Genomic DNA, 6,000 nt, shown 5'->3' on the forward strand with positions numbered 1-6,000 from the left:
TTCTTAGCTAGTTATACAAAGATGAGGAAGAAGATAATAGAGCAGCTGCTCTGGACATAGTTCTACTGACACACCTATATGGAAAGGGATACTTAATCATGTAGAAAATGGGATACGATGGTAAAGGACCTATTAGAAAATGCAAAGAGGGAGTCACGGAACCCATAGATCTTCCTTCACAACCCAGTAGAGACAAAACCAGATTGGGTTTTAAACTCACTTTCCTATTAAGAAAGATACCATGCATAACTGCAAAACCTCAATGGAAAGCAAAGAAGAAGCACAAAGAAGAATCCTGGCAGGAAGCACTATTTGAGTCAGCAAAAACAATCCGCAAGGCACGTGAACATCAAGAACAGAAGTTACATTAGGAAAATCTTCTAAGCCACAAGAAGGCCATATCTGCAGTAGTAGCTCATATTCAAACACCAATATCTCAAGAACTGATAATATCATCTCCTGATACCATTGTTCCTCCCTGAGGAGGCATAGTCTATGAACAAATACAGAAAGTAGAAGCAGGATCTAACACCGAATCAACAAAAACTATCAAACTAGTATCCATCATCAAAGATCTATTTTCACCATACAACATACCTATTCACAGCACTGAGAGAATCTGGGATGATGTCTCAGAAACTAATTCCAATGAATATGAATGGGGTAGCTACTCAAATGCTACTGCATACATCCCTAATAATACTAGCACCATACCCCTTTCTCAGGAAGAACATAACGCAGAAGATAGACCTCTTGAATTTGGACCGTAGCATATCTATGATGCCAAGGAAACCGAACAGAAGCATTATGAACAAGTCTACACGGAAGATAATACCATCAAAAACCTCGACGAAATCCTTGACTTCTTTAAAACCAAGACCAATCACGATGAAACCTTTGTCTTGACACTTATAGTAGCCGAACTTGATTTACCAAACTATTCCTTACTGCTTGTCTTTCCTGACCTCATTGACTGGGACGAACTCGAAATACATGATATACCAATTTTCCCAGACAATGAATCTATTATCCATTACCTATGTACCATTAATCTGGAAATAGGCTCTACTAGAAAACAAATTAACGATATCTACAAATCAGGGAGTGCCAAGTCTCTCAGTCACAAAAATGAACCAAGTAAAAGATTTGATGCTGAAAACTAGTCAATGGCAGCTCTAGATCACAAAAAAGTAAAAATAAAGGATGCATCTGAGGGTGAAAACCTTTGCAAGGCACCTAAAGATGGGAGACTTGACAATCTTCCAGAGCACTTTCATGAGCGATCACCCATATTGATTGAACCCACTCAATCAATCAACATTGGTACCACAGAAGCAGTCAAAAACATACACTTTGCAAAATCTCTGACAGAGGAGGAAAGATCGACATTTATCCTTTTTTTTAAAGAAAAGCAAATTAATTTTGCTTGGTCATATGCTGATATGCCCGGAGTTGATCCACACTTAATAATGCATCACTTGTCCATCTCTCCAAGAGTTAAGCTAATCAAACAAAAGCTATGAAAGATGAATCCATAGGTAGCACTCATGGTCAAAGCTGAACTCAAGAAGTTATTAGATGTCGGATTCATCCAACCCATTGACTATGCAGATTGTATTTCCAATATAGTACCAGTATCAAAACTAGATGGCAGTATCAGAATCTACATTGATTTCGGAGATGTCAATAAAGATTTTCCAAAAGATGACTTTCCTCTACCCAGTATCAACATAATTGTAGACCTCATAGTGGGCCATGCAATGCTCTCACTGATGGACGGTTTCTCAGGCTATAATCAGATCAAAATAGCCCCAAAAGATCAAGATAAAACAACATTCACCTGTCCTTGGGGAATGTACTTTTGGAATGTTATGCCTTTTGGCTTAAAGAATGCAGGGGCTACTTATCAAAGAGCAATGACAATAATCTTTCATGACATGATACACACATTCATGGAAGACTATGTGGATGATCTACTAGCTAAATCCCTCACTAGAGTAGAACATTTTGGCATCCTAACAAAGATCTTTGATCGATTGGAGAAATTCCAAGTCAGACTCAACCCTAAGAAGTGTGTCTTCGGGGTTATATTAGGAAAGTTACTAGGCTACATTGTCTCAGCTAAAGGTATTGAAGTGGATCCAGCAAAGGTACAAGCCATTATGGAGATGCCACCACCAAAGAATATCAGTCAACTCAGATCTCTACAAGGATGACTTTAATCAATCAGGTGATTCATTGCTTAATTAGCTGATAAAAGTCTACCATTCAATCATTTGCTCCATAAAAATGTACCTTTCTGATGGGAGACCAAGTGTGTAGAATCTTTTTATCAAATCAAACAGTATCTGATGAATCCACCAGTTCTAGTACCACCAGTCGTAGGAAAGCCCCTTATTCTATATATCTCAACAACAGATATATCACTGGGGGCACTATTGGCACAAGAAGATCAACAAGGAAAGGAATGAGCCATATACTACATCAGCAGGACATTGAATGGCTATGAACTCAACTACACATTCATTGAGAAGGCTTGTCTAACAGTGGTCTTCACATCTCAGAAGTTCTGACATTATATGTTATTACACACAATTAAGCTAGTAGCAAAAATTGATCCTCTCAAATACCTACTCAGCAAAGCAGCTCTTACCAGATGATTGGCTAAATGGGTCATGATTCTCAATGAATTTGACATCCAATACACAGAAAGAAGAGCCATCAAAGGACAAGCAATTGTAGATCAACTAGCTAAAGCACCGCTACCAGGAAAATAAACTATAGAGATTGAATTTCTAGACAGGGATGTTCTTGCTATTTCTACCACGCAATGGACTCTATACTTTGATGGATCCTACACCCAACATGGTTCAGGTGCTGGCCTTCTTTTCATCACTCCTGAAGGACACACTATACCAAGATCATATAGGCTTATGTTCCAATGCACGAATAATGTGGCTGAATATGAGGCATTGGTTATAGGCATCAAAATGGCCGTAGAATGGAAAATCACAGAGTTAATGGTCTATGGAGATTCACAACTAGTCGTCAATCAGATCAACAATGACTATCAAACAAAGGATGACAAGCTACTACCCTACAAACGAATGGTGGATGACTTCAAACAGTATTTTGTACACATCACCTTCAAGTAGATACCAAGGTTGAACAAAAAAGCAGCTAATGCCATGGCTACTATCACTTCATTACTACAAATTCTAGAGCAACAGAGTCATTACGAGTTCCTGGTAGAGCAACTATTCTCCCCAGCCTATGACCACTCTGAATCCCATGTTGTCTATGCCTTAACTAGTTCACATTCTCCTTTATATGGACCAATATATGATTATCTAAAGAACAACATCTTACCCATTGACCAATCCCGTAACCAGAAATGTAATTTTATCCGACAAGCCACCCAGTATACCCTTACTGCTGATACTTTGTACCATCGAGGTCTAGATGGTACTCTTCTTCATTGCCTTGATCGTAATGATTCTGATTCTGCTTTACACAAGCTTCACGAAGGTATTTGTGGAACACATTCAAGTGGGACTACTCTTGCTATAAAGCTTCTAAGGATGGGATACTACTAGCCTACAATGGAGAAAGATTCTTACCACTTCACCAAGAAGTGTCCTAAATGCCAGATCCATGGTAATCTAATACATGCGCCAGCACAGGAACTGCAACCATTTACAACATCCTAGCCCTTTTGTTAGTGGGGACTAGACTTAGTGGGCAAAATTCATCCTTCATCTTCAAATGGACACAAGTTCATTATAACTGCAATAGAATACTTTACCAAGTGGATAAAAGCAGTCCCAATGACCACAGTAATTGGAAAACAAATTGTATCTTTTATCCTAAACTATCTGATCTGCAGATATGGTATTCCAAGTTCCATCATCACTGATAATGGATGCCCATTTAAAAACCAAGATGTTCAAGAACTATGTGAACAATTCAAAATATAACATAGGTTCTCTACACCGTACTACCCCCAAGGGAATGGTCAAGCAGAAGCATCCAACAAAACAATATTGAAGATTCTCAAGAAAATAGTAAATGATGCAGGCAAAGATTAGCATATCCAACTCAATCCAACACTTTGGGCATACAGAACCAGCATCCATACACCTATAGGAGCAACACCTTTCTCATTGGTCTATGGACCCGAGGCTATTTTACCACTGGAGGTAGAAATTTTGTCTCTCAGAGTCTCTCTAAAAGGCTTAATCCCAGATGAAGAGTGTCGGGTCAACCGACTGCAAGAACTGGAACTATTAGATGAAAGACATCAGCATGCTTACACTCATCTCAAAGCATATCAGCAATGCATATGCAGGAGCTACAATCACAAGGTCATCCCTCGCAACTTCAAAATTGGTGACCTAGTCCTCAAAGAAAATCCAAGAAATCAACAAGATCGAGAAAAGAAAGGGAAGTTTGAACCTAACTAGTTGGGTCCCTATGTCATCATATCAGTCTATGGATCTGGTGCCTATCAGCTCACAAACTCAGAAGGAGATGTGCTCGAAGAACCAGCTAACAACATTCATCTAAAGAAATACTACACTTGAGTAGTCTAATACACAGAAAAAGCAAAAACAAACAAAAACATCAAAAAATCCAGAAAAAGCAAATAAAAAGGTACAATAAAAGCAACTGGTGAAAACCTGGTAACAGGTGCTATTGTGAGAGGATAGCTCCTCTATCTATATCCATATCCTTATCTTCACAGTAAAGTACTATCGGCCATCGCCCGACACTTAGCAAATATCCACTCATGACATACTTAGCGTAGTCACTATCCTGGTCTATCCATATATATCCTCTTACCACATTCCACCATGGCTTGGAAATCGTTGTACATATTCACATCAAGAGGCACACTCAGCTAGAGGCAATAAATCATGAAAACTTGCAACACATTCAAGACATCAAAACTATTTGCAAAACTAAGAAACACTGCATCCAATGACCAAAACTAAACTTCATCACAAAAACACAACAAAGAATCGCAGAAATACCAAAGATGGATGATTTTCTGAAGTACTAAATGTTGCATTATTGCATAGAGTCTTGACTATTTTTGCATTTGAACTTTCTGAATAATTGGATTCTCTGCATTTTCTCGCTAAAAGCTTCAATGCTAGAGATCATGGGGAAACTCCAATATTTTCTTAGTCTTCTATTTGGGAGGCGATTATTTGTACTATGCAAATACTTGTCTCGAGACGTGATACATCGAGTATCACTGAAGACATGATTCCACTTTATGCATACAAATGGTTTAATCTTCTCTATTTATATGCAATCCGCACTTTGGTCATCCTAGTTCAATTATACCTTGACGCTTGTGCTATCTTGCGAAATCAAACATCATGTAAATTTTTCTTAGGTCATTATGGTTCAATTATACCATTATGCTTGTATAAATTTTCAACATATCCCAAACAAATCAATGCTCAATGATGATACTTATCTCAAAAGCAAATAACATATGGTTATATTAGGATGGCAAATGCAGACTGAGGATGCTCCAAAAACATAGTTGCATATCATTTTAAAAGTAGTTGCGTATCATTTTTGCATATCATTTTGCATATCATTATCATACATCTCACATCATTATCGTTATCATACATCTCACATCATTATCATTATCATACATCTCATTTTCAAGATAAATCTCATAGCATATCAAAGCATACATATACATCATGAATCATATCATCTATCTAAGGATTATCATAAAGTAAAGAAAGAGCACATAGAGCATGCATCCATATAACACATCATATGATCAAAGAAAATGGTGCCATATATATATATATCTCAAAAATAATCAAAATGTACAAAATTTGTCATGTTTGTGCCCAGTACAAGCAAAACAATGATCTAAAAATACGATAGAGACATCGTCTCTTAGGTATGACTATCTCCTGAGGGAGATGGTCTCGCAACTGATGTCCCAGCTCCTGGATCTCCAGGAGG

The sequence above is a fragment of the Cryptomeria japonica genome, chromosome 6 (genome assembly GCF_030272615.1).
Source record: "Cryptomeria japonica chromosome 6, Sugi_1.0, whole genome shotgun sequence".
Taxonomy (NCBI): domain Eukaryota; kingdom Viridiplantae; phylum Streptophyta; class Pinopsida; order Cupressales; family Cupressaceae; genus Cryptomeria; species Cryptomeria japonica.